Source organism: Microtus ochrogaster, chromosome 2, assembly GCF_000317375.1.
Source record: "Microtus ochrogaster isolate Prairie Vole_2 chromosome 2, MicOch1.0, whole genome shotgun sequence".
NCBI lineage: Eukaryota > Metazoa > Chordata > Mammalia > Rodentia > Cricetidae > Microtus > Microtus ochrogaster.
Genome location: NC_022010.1, coordinates 12,591,383 through 12,608,814, shown reverse-complemented (window position 1 = coordinate 12,608,814; position 17,432 = coordinate 12,591,383).

The window sequence follows — 17,432 nt, the reverse complement described above, 5'->3', positions numbered from 1 at the left end:
GGATGCAAGACAGGGCCTTACACACAATGCATAGGTTTTTTTTCGTGGAGCTACCCCCATCCCTGTTCACAGGCATGACAGTCACTGGCCACAGATGGTACAAGAGCCCTGGAGCTAGGGTAAGTCACACTGGAATGTGCCCCACCTGCAAAAGACATTGATTTTAATGGGTTTCAATGAAAAACGAATGCAAGCATATATATATATATATATACACACACACATATATATATATCCAGATTATATATATATATTATCCAGATTATATATATATATCCAGATTATATATATATATATATATCCAGATTATATATATATATATCTCCAGATTAAATTATAATATTGGACAAAGGCACTGAATAAAACATGTGATTATGCCGGGCGGTGGTGGCGCACGCCTTTAATCCCAGCACTCGGGAGGCAGAGGCAGGCGGATCTTTGTGAGTTCGAGACCAGCCTGGTCTACAAGAGCTAGTTCCAGGACAGGCTCCAAAACCACAGAGAAACCCTGTCTCGAAAAACCAAAAAAAAAAAAAAATGTGATTATAATTCGTTTCACCTGTCTCTCTTCCCACCCTCACTGCTGTGGCTACTAGAAAAATCTCACCTGCCCATGTTGTCCCATCTATGTCTCAAATGCTGCATCTGTCACTAAGTCAATGATACTGGAGCATCCATCTTTGGCCCTGTTGTCAGGGCCTACGTGAGATCAGCAGCTGAGTCTCCCAGCCTCTGGGAGCCTCGTTAAGGGGAACAGCATGGGTAAGCAAACGAGATGTCACCATCGCCTCTGCCCCCTGCTCTGAAGCCTGTTCTTTCCCTTCTTTTAAAGCTCCGTCTCCTGTCACCTGCTCCTCTGTAGTGTTCCTCTAAAACCTCCCACCTCTAGGATGCCCGGATGGCCCTGTTTCTGAGCAGATTCGGTCTTTCCTTGGCAGTCACTCTGCGAGTGACCCTGCATGCCTTTGTCCTCCTCCACCCATCACTATTTTGGGGGGGGGCTCACTGGTGAGCCCATTCTTTCCACACCTGGACCCCCCAGTGTTTCCACCGGTTTTTCTCTGACTCCATCCTCAGCCCCTTCAGATGAAAAGTGAACCAAACCTTGTGAAGCACCTTGTGTCCCTTTGAGACTGGGAGGGGACCCTAAAACAGTGGCTCTCAAGGAATTACCATGCCCCGGAATCCCATGCATCGGAAAGAGCAGACAAGGCCCTGACAGGGAGTTCCACAGCCCCGCAAACAAGGCTCGGGTTTTCATTTTGTCCTGTATATAAAAATTCTAACACTTCCCTAGGAAAAAGGCCATAGAAACTAGAAAGTTCTCTCTCCCCAGATGCAGCCAGACTGTAAGCAGACCTGTTTTCTTTTTATCAACCTCTGTTTCCTAATTTCTTTGAAACACAGGGAACACAGGGTTTACCAACCTAGGTGTCTGGCTCAGGTTAGCTCGCTCACCCACCCCCATGGCTCGAGTCTCCCTCAGGTGGGTAAGGTGAGGAGGCCACGGCCACTCTCATGGACAATGAGGCCATTCCTGCTTGGAAATGCCTATCTCCATCTCGCTGGGACCTGCCCCTGCTGCCCAGGGTCAGAAGTGCCTGTGAGGGACAGAGCCATTCATGTCCTCCACACCAGGCCACCAGAGAGTACCCCAATGCCTTGTATCATTTTTCAGGGTACACTGCAGAGCCATAAACAGCTCTCCGGGCCCCAAATTAAAAAGGTCTTTTTATTGGAGGAACAGACACAAACAAATGCCAGGCTCCAACTGAAATGAAAAAACCAACCCATGCCAATGGCTGCAGTCCACACATTCAGGAATGTGCCAATCCTGTTGGTGTGTGCACGAGGAGGAGGGAGAAAGGTCCCCATCCAGATCAGCATGCCCAGCCTCCAGATCCAAGGTCCTGGACCCCCAGGAAGAAGGGTAGACACCCCTTTCCAGCCAAGAACTGCAGCAAAAGGCTGCAGCCAGGGAGAAGGGCATCTTAGACATGACAGGGAAGTCCATCCCTATCCGGCCGGGCCTGCCACTCCTCTGGGACCCAACGTCAGCTGACATCCTGTCTTTTTGTCTGTCCCCTGCCAACAGGACTTGGTTCTTAGCTCCATGCCCAGTGGTCTGATGATGACAAGTGTCACTAAGCCCAGAGGGATGTCCCATCCAGGGACTCTGTGACAGATAGCAGCCATGTTACAGGATGGTGCAGCTAATTGTGTTTGCCTCTTTGGGTCTGCAGAACAGAGCCCAGGCGGTCCTGTGTTCCACTCGGCGTCCACAGAAGTCACCCAGCAGCAGAGAGAACATTGGAAATGAGAGTCATACAAGTCAGAGTGAGCTAATGCTCAGACCAAGGGATCCCCAAGGATGACAGAAAAGCCCGGGAGTGGTTGTCACCCCACACCATCACTCTGGCCACAGCAGGTCACAAGCCAAGTCCATCCCCAGCATAGCAAAGGAAGCTGCTACTATCACCAACAGCAAGGCAGTCCCCCTGTTCAAAACCACTGCACTGCTCTTGGGGGAGCTGAGCTGCGGACAACCGGCTGGGCAAGAACAAGGGACACTGAGCCACACTACCGTGTGGGGTGAACACTGCTGTCTACCTCTGGGTCAGGGAACAGAAACAAGGAGGCTAGAGAGACAGTACAGAAGCCAAGAGCCCGTGTTTCTCCTCCAGGACCCAAGTTCATTTCCCAGCACGCACAACCACTTGTATGTACTCAGGAACACATGCCCACATACAGACCCCTAATTGATTATAATGCACAATAAACCTTAAGAAAAACAGAAGAAATGAGCTATAAACACCAGGGACAGAGGAATTAGTAAAGCAAAGCAAACCCCTCTTCAGAAGGCTGGGCTGCAGGTCAGCAGTGGACTCTCCTGGTGTGTGCAGAGCCATGTACAGTGCACATAGGAAACGGGGAAAGAAGTGGGCCTGGACAGACAGCTCAGTGGCCAAGAGCACTGCCTGTCCCTGCAGGGGACCAGGGTTCAGGCCCCAGCAGCCACATCAGGCAGGTCACAACCTCCTGTAACTCCAGCTCCAGGGGAGCTGTTGCCCTCTTTTGGCCTCCACAGGCATCTGCACACACACATACACACACACACACACACACACATATACATATAGACACACATACGCACACAGATATGTACCTGTGCATGCACACACACAGAGAGATATGCACACATACACACACAGATATGCACCTTCACACACACATACACACACAGATATGCACCTATGCACACACACAGATATGCACACAAAGATATGTACCTGCAGACACACACACACACACACACACACACACACACACAGATATGCACATGCATATGTACAATTTTTTTCGAAGCTGAGGACTGCACCCAGGGCCTTGGGCTTGCTGGGCAAGTGCTCTACCGCTGAGCTAAATCCCCAACCTCGCTTACGTACATTTTTTTTAAGTTAAAAATAATTAACAGTCTATGCAACCCCAAACCTCCACAAGTCTCCATCCTTACAAGTTGGCATGGTCTTTGTCCCAAGCTTCAGCTTGCTTCACCAATCAAAAACTCATGATGCCAACATTGTTGGGATCCATCTCACCTGCTGATCTGGGCCCTCTTCAGCTGCCATGGGATTGGTTCCTAAGGACAATCTCAGAAGTTTTGTGGCTCCACACACGGAGAGCTCTGCCAGAGAAGGGCCCAGAAGGATTCCTGTGTCTCCAACCAACCTCATCACCACCTCCCCCAGACCTGGGAAGAGCAAGAAGCAGAGCAGAGAGGATGCAGAGTCCCTGGCTCCCGATGCTCGCGGGCCAGTGATTCAGCATCGCCTTGGGGCTGGCCGCCCTGCATCACTGTGCAAACCTGAGGTAGATGCAGATTCAAAACTACTTTCTCCAAGTTACATCTTACTTCAACTACCCTGTGTGTACTGTGGGCAATATAGGCAATGGGGCAGGGTGTGCCCTATACATGCCTGTGTGTGTGCACACATGTGTGTGTTTGCGTATGTGTATTTGTATATATGCCCTATACGTGCCTGTGTGTGTGCACACGCATCTGTGTGTTTGCGCATGTGTGTTTGTATACATGCCCTATACATACATGCCTGTGTGTGTGCACACACATCTGTATGTTTGTGCATGTGTGTTTGTATACATGTGTCCTGTAAAGGAGAGGACTTTGGAGACCCAGTGCAGCAGAGATTTGGCAGTGAGTCCCTTTGGCATCTATGGTCACCTCTGTAAGCAAGGTTTAACTACAGAAAACATTGATCCTTAGTTGTTCTAGAAGGCAGAGGGTCATGGGTGCCACTGTGCCCCCTCACACTTGAGGGTCTGTTAGGAACCTCAGAATTTGACCCGATGAAACCCCAGATGGAATGGACCCCAGGTGTAGGATCCTATCTGCTTCATCTGCTCTGCTCTCCTGTCGGTAACAAGGTCTGGCAGACAGAGTTGAGATCCTATATTCACTGGTCAATAGGATAACACAACCAAACAGGCAGCGGGCAATGCTGGTGGGGCCTGGCATTCCATGTCATACACCACCAAGGTGCCGAGACTGGCAAGAGGCCAGGCAGCTATGCCCCATCCCTGCCTCAAAGCTTGACCTTGTCCCCATTGCCACCTCACCCCCACCATTGCCAACACAACTGGCCAGGCAGTGTGACAGCCAAAAGTGCATGCCTAGAGAAGTGGCACCCTGCCCTGCAGCTTTGGGAGACCAACACAAGCCGCTGCCGGATTCCTCCTTTATGGACGGGCTCTCTCTCTGAACCTGGAGCCTATGGACTCAGCTAAGCTGACTGAGCAGTGTGCTCAGGGTATCCACTGGTATCTGTCCCCAAACATGGTTAGAGGAACCCACCAGCATGCCAGCGCGCGCACGCATGTGTGTGTGTGTGTGTGTGTGTGTGTGTGTGTGTGTGTGTGTGTGGTGTGCTCTGGGATCTGACCTCAGGTCTTCCTGCTGGTATGGTGGCCTGCACCATCTCTCCAGCCTGCTTTGCTTTATGTAAATTTGCCAGGCAAATGGAGAGTATATGCAAATGAGCGAGCGCACCCTCTTAGTGTCCCCAGCTACTGCTCCTTCCTGCTTTCCGAGGAATTCCTTTCCAGGTCAACACTGGGTGCCCCGTGTGGCCTCATTCCCCTCACCCCTCACTGTCCAGCGTTTGTTCTATAATGTCCCTTTTGCCTTTATTAGGCTGGCAGCCACAAGGCGGCATCACTCATGTCTGAGGAGAAGCTGCAGGAACCAGGTAAAGCACTTGGCACTCAGATGTGGGGACCTGAGTTCGGATCCCCGTGAAGCTGGATGCAATGGTGCCCATGTTCAATCCCAGCATTCCTATGTCAGGATGGGGTGTGGAGACCAGTTTTTTTTCCCCTCAAAAACAAAACAGGGTTTGAGACTACCACCAAGGGAGGGGGATTCCTGGCCTCTGTGTCTGGGGCCAGAGTAGCCAGCCATGGGGACCCTAACTTTAACTAAGCCTCCTATTTGCAGGGCTAGAAATCTCAGGGTTCATTCCAACATGGAAAGTGTGCTCAGTGTCTCCCCACACCCAATCTGCAGCCCAGTGAGAAGAAAGATGGTCACGGGGCAGGCGCCATGGAGTGGACTTCAAACCTATAGCTTTGAGATCCAGCCCATGACTCCCTGGCTCGGGCACAGACTCACCGTAAGTGGCACGTGGAATTTATAGTCGTGACCTAGCCTCTTATGCAGTGCGGGATTTACACAGCCGCATGTGAGCGTCTGTGTGTGAGTTTGCATGTGTACCTGGAGATGGAATGTGTGTGGAGGGTGCTAACAGGCAGCTCTGGGCATCTGGAAGGTGTCGGGTTTAATGCCCAGAGCTGCTGGCCAGTCAGCTCAGAGCTTGTGTGAGCTCTGGCTGCAGCTGTGCAAACTCCACAGCCCCAGCCCGAGGCCCCTCTCACCACGCCGCTTTGTGAGCCTTCCCTGTGGCCCTGGCCCCAAGGCACTGGCCTGGCACAGGCAGGTCTGTCTGAGGCTGCTTTCCTTCCTGCCCAGGAGGGAAGCAGCTCCATGAGGGTGAGGCCACACCCACTCCTCTCCCAGGGCATCCCACCCTGCACCCCACCCTTCAGGGTTCTTCCTGAAGGTTCTCTTTATTCTCTTTCATTATGGCTGTCACTCAGCTGACAAGGCTGACAGGAACACAGTGTGTATGTAGGGACTTGGGGACATTTGTAACCCAGAAGTGGGGGTGGATTTGAGGTTGACAGTTGACCCCAAAAGCAGAGACAGGATGGGGTTGGGGTGTGACAGCAGGGGCTGAGCGAGGAGCAGAGAACAGAGGGGCGTAGGTGGGATTGTCCCATGAGGCTCCGGCCTGCACAAGTGCCACCCCAGACGAAGGAGGATGAAGTGGATCATGTCTGTTAACTCACTCATCTGTCCATCTGTCTGTCAGCTGTCGATCCATCCACTCATCTATCCATCCATTCGACTTTCCATCCGTTCATCCATCCATCCATCCATCCATTCAACTTTCCATCTGTCCATCCATCCATCCGTCTGTCCATCCATCTACTCATCTATCCATCCATTCGACTTTCCGTCCATCCATCCATCCGTCCGTTCATCCATCTGTCCATCCATCCACCTATCTACCTATCCACCTATGGATCCATTCATCCATCCGTCTATCCGTCCATCTACCCATGGCCGGTCTACCCCCTCCACTCGGGAAGCCTCTCTGTGCCTTTGCGATGTTCTGACCCACGTTGGGGAAACAAGAACCAGAGACACACGACATGAGCAGAGTGCCAGGGGCGGGTGTGCGTGTGAGGACGGCAGAGTGGACCTCAATGCTCACAAGCCTGCTGTTCTGCCAATCGGCCAAGGGCATCCCTGTCACCCCCTGCTCCTGGTTCTCAATGCAGGTGCCAGCTGGTCCCTACAAGTGGAATACACTCTCAGCAAGTGTAAGAGACACCCCAGAGCAGGAAGTCAAAGGTCTGAGGTACCCTGAGGTCGTACGTGCAAGCCTACATTGAGCAGCTGGAGGTAGGCATGGAGGACAGAGGTCCCAGCAGCCCCGTGAGGGTCCAGTTGGCCAGCTTGGGAACAGGATCTGGCCTTGACTGGTTGCTTCACTTCAGATCATGACTGCAAAGTGGCCAGCAGTTTGACCCTTCTTGGTAAATGAGCCGGGGGCCTTCACAGCCTTCCCTGTTCTCCTAGGAGCCTGTGAAAAGCGGGTGTGGGGGAGCTGGGACCAACCACTTAGGGTGTCCCCACCTCCTTGAAAGGAGGGCAGACAAGTCAGCACCCATGCCTGATTTTCAGGGGTGGCCTGCGTCCTACCCCTGCTTCCTGTGCTACTTAGGCAACAGCTGCCACAAGTGGCTGTCGGTGGAGCCAAGTGCCAACTACAGTGACAGTGGCTGTAATATAATAGCAACCATGACTGCAGCAAGCCCTTGTTTTCTGGGCTCACTCTTCTACCAACGCATTCAGGTACTTCATAACCTTGGGGGAGGGGCTGTCTTGTGGTCCATTTTCCAGACCAGGAAACTGAGGCGGAGAGGCTGGGTATCTTGTCCAAATACCAAAAGATGATAAGCGAAGATGCGTAGACAGAGTCACCAAACACAATGCCCACCCTCCTCCTGAGCTTTGGGCACATTGAGGGACAAGCCTGAAAAAAGCCAGAGAGACATCTCGCGACAGATGAGGAAGCACAGGGCCCAGAGAGGTTGAGCAACAGGTGCAGGACGCCCAGCTCGTTTCTTGCACAGCTGGATTTCAAGCCCAGAGTGCGTACATAGGTCAGGCGGCATTTTTGACGTGTTTAGACGTGTTAGAGTAGTTTGGGGAAACTGAGTAGTGAGTACAAAAGACCTGGCCCTCCCTTTCGGGTCCATCCTCTTCCCACTCTCGGCTTCTCCCTGTGGCCTAGTCACTCAGAGACACAATAATCGATCGATGCCACCATTAACATCAGCACCATGGCAATAATCGACCGATGCCACCGTTAACATCAGCACCATGGCACAAATTCCGAGGGTTTTAATAATGCACAGAGACAGCTCTTCACCACTCCAGTGCCACACAGCACAGGGCTGCACAGAGACAGCTCTTCACCACTCCAACCACACACAGCACAGCTCACAGCCCCGAGCCTCTTCATACTCCCCCTTTCTTCCCTGCTCTCTGGACTCCGGACACCCCTGGAGCTTCATCTCCATGGTTCTGTCTGCTCTAGCTCCCCTCACCCACAGCAGGTTGACCCCTTTACGGACTCGGGTTCTCTTTGTCTCTTTATGGCTACGGACTCTTTTCTCGTCTTTGTGTACCCGTGAGAGGCCTGGGGGCTGTCAGGTTGCCGTCAGGGCAATACCATCATGAAGAGGGTCCCAGGGCCCTGCAAATTCATCCAGGGCAGAGCCCAGCAGTGGGCAGCCAAGAGAGTCGCAGGGCGATTCTGGGGCAGCTGTTGGGATGGAGGTCCTCGTCTATATCCACAGAGAGACACATGCCAGCCCCACACAGGGCATTTCCCTGTAGTATCCCATAATACCAGGAGAGTCACCATCGACAGAGGAGGGCCAGGGCCTCCGTAGATGCTGACTGTTGTGTACCCGTGAGAGGGCTGGGGGCAGGCCCCAAACAGGGACATATAAGGATACCTGCATTTGATTTCATGGATAGAAACTTCCAAACGGGGGGGGGGTTGGGGGGTGGAGCAGAAAGCCGTCTGTGAGCTGCTTGCCTCATTTGATCACCCAAACCACTATAAAAAGCCAGGGGTGGCCTGCACACTTCTAATTCCAGTGTCAGGGAGGCAGAGTCTGGCAGGGTCTTAGCTCCCACTTCTATTCAGTGAGCTCCAGTCAGTGAGAGACACTGTCTCAAAAGCCTGAGGAAGAGTTGACCTCTGGCCTTCACACGCATGCCTCTTTCCAGAACACACATATACACACACACACATATTTATGCTCTCATGTACACACAAACATGCATACATACACACACACTCTCACATGTTCTCTCTCTCATATACACACACACACACTCACGCTCTCACACACACAGCGTGCATAGACACGCATACACACACTCACATGTTCTCTCTCTCATATACACACACACACACACGCTCTCACACACACAAGCGTGCATAGACACGCATACACACACACTCTCACATGCTCTCTCTCTCTCTCTCTCTCTCTCTCTCTCTCTCTCACACACACACACACACACACACACACAGGTTGGAAGATACAGGAATCTAAATCCAGCATCATGATAGGAGGGGCTGGATTAGCATGGCCAATGTCAACCCATGGAAAGGTCTCCAGTGAGTGGCCGCAGGGCTCCGTCCCTGTTCCTTTCCCTTCAATATTTGCTGAGTGGTTTCCACGAGGCCTTCGTGGGACTGTGCTCAGGGTCAGAGGCACACAGAGGAGGCCTGCGTGGCACTGGAATATTGAGGGCAGAACACAAGGTGAGTTGTGGCGGGAACCAGCATCCTAACAACGTAGAGCGAGAAGAGCGAGGATGCACAGACAGCGCGGGAAGGAAAGGCGGCCCGGTCTGCTCGGCAGTCGCTCTCAGGTGCCGGCCTTCTCTAGGAGCTCACACGCACCCCATCGCTCCCCACAATCACTCCATTGTGCTCCTCACGGCCCTGGTTAGTCCATGCTGGGCTTCATACAAGGGTCGCATTCATTGAACTGCCTATAGGAAGAAAAAAAGAAAGAAAGAAAGAAAAAGCAAACATACACCTTCTCCCATAAAGAGACTCCCAGGAGTAGAGAGCCTTCTAGAACGCAGTGGGGCCTCTGTCAATTCTTCTGAGAGGCTTTGAACTTAAAAGATTTGATGGCATTTGACACACCTACCATGTGCCCACCTCCTCCAGCTTCTGGGGATCAGAAAGGGAACCCCACAATTTCTGAAGGCCATAAGCTCCTTGAAGAGGGTTGAACCAGGTAATTGAGCTGCAGAGTGGCTGGGGGAGGGGCAATGAGATAGGAGGTCAGGGAGGGCTTCCTGGAGGCAGCAGGGGTTGCAAGAGAGACAGATCTCATCCCCCACTTTCCCTCTGAAAGCCTAGCGGGAACACAGACTTTGCTTCCCAAGCCTCACCAAGATCGGAGATCACTGGAAACTTCCAGATGACCGGCTCGCTGCCCTGCTGACTTCTGAGCAAAGGCCCCCCATCCTCTTGTGCTTTATCCCATGCCAAGAGACTGGCGCTCCCACAAAGACAGGTTCCCCACCCAGGCTTGTCTCTGCAGAGCTCCAGTTTGCTTCTGTGTTGAGAAATTGGTTAACGAAAGAATTCAGGAAATTGTTGAACAGAATTCAGCATTTCTCTCTCCTCTTTCTCCCTCCCCTCTCCTCCTCCCTCCTCTCATCTCTCTTCTTCCATTTTTCTTCCCTTCCTTCCTGCTCCTCCCCCCCTCCCCCCCTTTGGGACAAGATCCCTGTAGCCCAGGCTGGCCTCAGACTTACCATGTAGCCAAAGATGACCTTGAATGTGAGTCCTGCCTCCCCACTTCTCAAGGGCTAGGCTGGCACTCGCAGTTCCAAGGCTGCCTTTTCCTTCCTTATTTTTTAACCTTCTTTCCTTTGCTTTTGTTTTTCTTCTCCACTTGGATTTTGAGCAAGAAACCTTCCTACCCACTGTAATATTTTTCCCCATGAATGTCACCAACCTAAGTAGGCCAGAAAAATAGTAGTAAGAGGTAAGGAGGAAGGCCAGGAGTCAGGATAAACAGCGGTCTGAGAACCTTCCAGAAGAAAGCAGTGTCCGCTGCTCCAGCCTAATTCCTCCAAGGGCAAGCTGTCAGTTTACTTCCCAAGGGGTGGTGTCCCCGTGGCAAGACAGCCTCTTTAAGTCCTCAGGTAGGAAGGGGCAGCACCGGGGACTCCTGGAGGGTCAGGAGCGAAACAGGACTCTGGGTCCTAGGAAATCAGCCATAAGCTCAGCATCTCCATCCTAGTGCTGCGGGAAGCACTCAGGCTTGGAGAGGAAGGGTGTTGTTGTTTTGGTTTGGTTTGGTTTTTCAAGACAGGGTTTCTCTGTATATCTCTGGCCATCCTGAAACTCACTCTGTAGACCAAACTGGCCTTGAACTCACAGAGATCATCCTGTCTCTGCCTCCCTGAGAGCCGCCACCAGAGAGAAGGCTTTTGAGGGAAGAAATCTTTCTGGACCTTGGACCCATGAGAACTTCAGCCGTCCAGGGCCCTCAGCTGCCTGTTTCTGTGATTGGCTTGAACCACGCCTGCCAGACCCATCCTCTCCCATCAGTGCACACGCCACAGCCAGGACTCTGATCCGCTCGGCCCTCTGGGGCCCAGGCCCACCTGCTGTGCTCCTGGAGAAGGACCCTTAGGAGGCTTCCACGTGGCCTGTTCCGTGGCCACATCCATCCCCGTGGCTCACAGAACTTGCTGCCCCACCCTCATGACCTGCTCGCTTCCACAAAGCCCCAGACAAGCCATCCCTGTTGGAAGCAGACTGCCAGCCTGAGCTGCAGGAGGACCCAGGCACCTGCTCTCCCCTCTGTCATCCACGCCTCTCCCCGGCCTCTGAAGTCAGTCCATCAGCCTATTCGTTCGTGGTGTGGAACAGCTGGAGTCAGAAATGTTCCTTCTGTTCATCAAGAGGGAGACCTTCCCTAGTGCACCCCAGGGCCATGTGTGCACCAAAGACTGGGTGCAAAATATCAACAGCTTGGCGAATTGGAGATTGCGTCCATTCATGTCTCTTCAATCTATCTGTCCTTTCAGCCATTTATCCGTACGTCCATCCATCCATCCATCCATCCATCCATCCATCCATCCATCCATCCATCCATCCTCATGAACAATCTGAGTGAGTCCATCCCGTCTACTCAGGAAATGCTGTATAGAAGCCACTCTGTGCCTTTGCTATGTTCTGACCCGCTTGGGGAAACAAGAACCAAGGACACATGGCATGAGCAGAGTGCTGGGCCTGGATTGCGTGTGCGGACAACAGAGCTGCTGGCTCAGATGCTCAGGGCCTGCCAACTGCCCTCGCCTCCCTTCTTCTCATGCGCTTCTGCTCAGCTGTCTTCCCCCGCCCTCTAGGAATCTCCTCTGTCCCTTTCTGCAGTGTTCCTCACCAGGTCGCTCACGGCCACCCTTCCTGTGTCCTCGCTTCATGCTCCTCTGATACAAAGGTCGTGTCACAGCCAGATCTAAGTGTCACACCACACCTGTGATCCCAGTGCCCTGAAGATGGACACAGGAAGATGGCAAAGATGGGGCTAGCCTGGGCTACATAGTGAGACCCTATGCCAATACACAAAAGAAAATAAATAATGGAATCTTTTTTTTAAAAAAAATATTTATTTATTTGTTATGTATACAATAGCCTATCTGTGTGTATGCCTGCAGGCCAGAAGAGGGCACCAGACCTTATTACATATGGTTGTGAGCCACCATGTGGTTACTGGGAATTGAACTCAGAACCTTTGGAAGAGCAGGCAATGCTCTTAACCACTGACCCATCTCTCCAGCCCCAAATAATGGAATCTTTAAAAAAAAGCTGGGCATAGAGGCACCTGCCTTTAATCCCAGTATTTGGGAAGCAGAGGCAGGTGGATCTCTGTGAGTTCAAGGCCAGCCTAGTTTATATAGTGAGTTCTAGGACAGCCGGGACTAAGTAGAGAGACACTACCTCAAAAAAAAAAAACAAAAACCAAACAAACAAAAACTATTAGCAGTGTGTGCCTAGGGCCTTTGCCCGTACTGTTCTCTCCCTTAGGGATGAATGCTCCTCCCAGTCAGTCCCTTCTCACCCATCTGGCTTCTGAGTGTACGGCCGCTGAAGGAACTCCCCTGGGTGGGGACCCCAGATGGTCCCTCCGTCCTGGTCATTCCCCCACCACTCCATGTTATCTGTGCTGTTTGTAACTATGAAATTATTTTCTAAACCCTCCTCTCTCCCTGTCCGCACTGGCCCAAGGCCTAGAGACCAGCCTGGCATCCAGCAGGGACCTCGCTGGCACCTCCCGAAGCAAGTGATATCAGATAACAACCATCCCAGGAGGGAGGCCCTTTCGCTGCCCTGCCCAGCCTCACAGCCACGCCTGGCATCCTAGCTCTGCCTTGCCTGTTGCCTAGGCATGGCGCCAGGCGGCTTCCTCCACACAGCCCTCCGTCTGCACTTCTAGCTGGAAAACCACACGGCCTGGACTTGGATCTGCCTTGAGGGGTGACTGCCGCGATTTGTTTGCTACGTTGTGTGGTGCGTACGCAGCCACTTGAGGGCACGGGGGCACCTCTTCTTTATGTCTTTAGGGTGGCAAAGAGTGCTTCTTTCAGTGTAAGGACTGGACCCTGGTCTCCCCTGAGGTCACGTAGTCCAGGCTAGCCTCAACCTCCTCACCTAGCCAAGGATGACCTTGAACTTCTACTCCTCCTGCCTCCACTTCCTAGTGCTGGGATGATGCCGTGTGTGCCCGTGACTGGCGGCTGGGCTTTACGGTCCGCTGTCTTTTTGCACAGACTTTGCCGTAGCCCACAGAGTCAGGGTGCCCTCAGATGCCCAATACAGTTGCTGCCCCTTGAAACTGCTCTTGAGATTAGTGCAGTGTCTTGCTGCACCTAGGAAGGAATCACAGAGATGTACAACACCCATGGTGAGCTGTCACCAGTGGGGACAACTCTGTGCCCCTTGAGTTTCGGTTAACAAGGGCATTATTGGGAAAGCTGGGGTCATCTGATAGGAATAGAAGTTATGTAATCTTACCCCCTCCACGGACACCCCCTCCTTTCAGGCTCCTGGGGCTGGATAGACTTTTCTTTGTCCCTACAAGGTCCAGCCCAAGCAGAGCTGAGGGTCCAGGAAGCATGTGTTGACTTTTAGACAGCTCTGCAGGCTGGACAGCGAGATGCCTCCTGCACACATCAGGGGTGAGCTGTATCCATGAGGATACACACGCTTACATCTCGGGGCTGGGCTGGGGAGCGCTTCAGGTTTGGGCTTTGATTACAAGATTCATTCAACTTTCCAAAACCAAAATGAGGGCCTCTGGCTACTTCAGGAACCCCGGGATGGCTGGTGGCTACACCTGGCCTGCAGTATGTTCTGCGTTTTAATGGCCCTCATCACCAGCTTCATCCCACCGGCTTATTTAACTGCACTCAGAACATAAATATGTTTCTGTTAACGGGAACCGGGAGACACTGGAGAAAGAGCCGTTTCACCAGGAGCCCCTTGAAGCCCGAGGTGTGAAGCAGCGAGTCCACAGCCAGGAAGAGCCTCCCAGGGTGAGAATTGAGGCCCAGGACAGCTCCAGGGTCCACCTGGCCCGTGCAGCTGCCTTGTTATTTTGTGTGAAGCTTTGGGGCCCCAGCTGTCCAGTCACCACACTCCTCTTCCCTCTCCCCATTGGGCTGGGAGTAAAAGCTGAGCAGGACACGACTAAGCTAAACACAGAGATGGCCTCTCTGGCCAAGCAGGGACATCAGTGGCTCAGGCTGGACCCAAGTCAGGCACTGTGTGAGAGTCTCTCAGGCAAAGACCCTAATCCCTGAGAAGACCCTAATCCCTGAGAAGACCCTAATCCCCGAGGTGGGAGGGATGGCCTCTGGTCCAGGTCGAGAGCCTGCTGAGACATACAGTCTGGAACGCCACAGTTGTGGGGGGGGGGGCTGGGCTTCAGTGTTCCCAGGACAGACAAGACAGCACCTACTACTCAGAGAAAAGGCCACTGTTGGTCCCCGTGCCACTTCAAACACTGAGTTGATCAAGGATGAAGACCTGTTCAGGGAGGGCCAGAGGTATACGCCACCCAGTCCCCTTCCCCTTGTCTCTAGTGCTGAAGAGTAAGCATGTGTCTATGTGAACACTTGTGCCTGTGCACATGTGTGTGCATGTGAGTGGTGTGTGTGTGTGCATGCATATAGGTGCATGTAGGATGTGAGTGGGCACATGTGTGTAAATGCGCTGGTTAGTTAAATTCAGCTCAACAAACTTGAGTCACCTAGGAAGAGGGAGCCTCAACAGGGAGTCAACCCCATCAGATTGTTCTGTGGGCGTACCTGTGAGGCATTTTCTTGATTAGTGATTGACACTGAGGGGCCAGCCCACTGTAGGCGGTGTTATCCCCACGCATGGGTTCCTGGGTGCTATCAGAAAGCAGGCTGAACCAGCCAGGGAAACAAACCAGTGAGCAGAGTTCCTCCATGGCCTCTGCTTCAGATCCTGCCTCCAGGTTCCTGCCTCGAGTTCCTGCCCTGGCTTCCGGGGACGATAGACTGTAAACTGTAAGCTGAAACAAACCCTTTCCTCCCCAAGTTGCTTTTGGTTGGTGGCTTATCACAGCAGAAATCTGAACTAGAACAGTGTGTGTGTACACGTGAGTAGGTGTGAGCATGTGTATGGTTGCGTGTGTTTGTGAAGGGGCACTGCTGTGTACATGTGTGTGAGCAGATGTATGTGTATAGGTGTGTCCTTGCGAGCGGCCCATGAGGGCCCAGTCCTGCTCTAGGAAAGGTCAGTTCAATGGGGCTTGGACTAAGAGGCCTGTGGTACCCCAGAAAGAAACCATTTGTCTTCACGCCCTAGTGGCTTGGCCTTTCCCTCTGACAGTGGTGAGGTCTCCCTGCAAAGCATCCAGGGAAGAATTCCAGGCACCTTCCCTCTCCTAAAGGGGTGGTGTATGTGGCACATGTCAGGAGCACCCCACTTACCCTTCCTGTGACATATTTGTGTCCCCCATCATTTTCTTACCTCCAGACTTCCCTCTTCAATGTTGGAAGTGTTGGATCCACTCCCAGCTCTGCTTCAGAACCTTGAGGTATGGAGCAGAGTGTGGCACGCTGGGCCGTTGCTAGCCTGCTAGTGACAAACCTCATTTCTAGCCCCCCACAAGATCCCCAGCAGCTGCAGCTGAGCCAGCTCAGCTCACAGAATCTACGGAAGCTGTTGCCCTTTTCTTGCCTCTGACATCTCCAGACCATGTGGCCTCGGGAGGAGTCAAGTGCTGGCAGGACTGGCTTTCAGTGAGCAGCAGCCCCAGGCCTGTGTTTGTGAATCCCCATAGGTCAGAAGTCATGGCCACAGTCACCTGCGTGGGCGTTCATTTGGCATTTGGCATGAGTTCATTTGGCATTTGGCATGAGGCTGGGCTTTTCCTGCCCATTGGTGTCCATGTGTCTTCAGTGTTACCCAGCAGAGTTTGGGTCCTTCCATGTGCTGCTGGTGTAGGGAAATTTCCAGAAGTCAGCCTGCATTGTCTTGAAAGAGTCACTGATGGAGGAAGTGTCTGTTCAGGGTGAATGGGTCAGAAGTCAGGACTGCAGGAGGCAAGGGCTCAGGCCTGCATCAGAGACAGCAATACAAATGTCACTGTCACGTTTAAAAGTCAAAAACAAATGTGGACAATTAAAAAAAGCCATGGGGCATCAAAATATTTTAAATTATGTGCCCGTGTGTGTCTGTGTGTAGGCTTATGCACACTGAGTGCAGGAACCCATGGAGGTCAGAAGAGGGCGTTAATCTGGAATTGAGTTACAGGTATTGCCAACAGTCCAATGTGGGTGGCAGGATTTAAACTCTGGTCCTCTTTCAAAAGTGTGATGTCTCACCCACTTCTCCAGCCTGATATCCAAGTTTAAAGCAAAGCCAGGGTCTGTTGTACAATGTTACTTTAACTAGGCAAAGGTGTGCTACATTGGCTTGTGCCGCCTTTGTTTAACTACATAAAGATGTGTTACATTGGTTTGTGCTGTGTTTGTTTAACTATGTAAAGATGCATTACTGTTTCCCCTTGCCTGCCTAAGGCACCTGGTTGGTCTAATAAAAAGCTGAGCAACCAATAGCTAGACAGTAGAAGGATAGGTGGGGCTGGCGGGCAGACAGAATAAATAGGAGGAGAGAAGGAGGGAGAGAGAGAGAGATGCCCAGGGCTAGTCAGCCAGGCAGCTGCCAGGCAGACACAGAGGAAGCAGCGAAAGCAGGATATACAGAAAGAAAGAAAGGTTAAAAAAACAAAAACAAAAACCTTCAGGCAAAACGTAGATGAAGAGAAACAGACTAAATTAAGTTATAAGAGCAGAAAATGGGCCTAAGCTAAGGCTGAGCATTCATAACTAAATTAAGTTATAAGAGCTAGCAGAAAATGGGCCTAAGCTAAGGCTGAACATTCATAACTAAGAAGTCTCCATGTCATGATTTGGGAGATGGTTGGTGGCCCAAAAGAAAGCCTGGAACACTGGTTCTTAACTTGTACTCAACTCACCTTCAGTGGCTTCCAGAAGGTTCTTTGGGGCTGTTGAAAGTTTGAGGGCAGGACTTTTTCTAGCGAGCAGTGGTAACCAGTGAGCTCCAGCACACAGCACTGGAGAAGGCCATACTTTCACATTCCAGAGAGGACTGTCACCAACTTTATCCTGTGAAACTCAG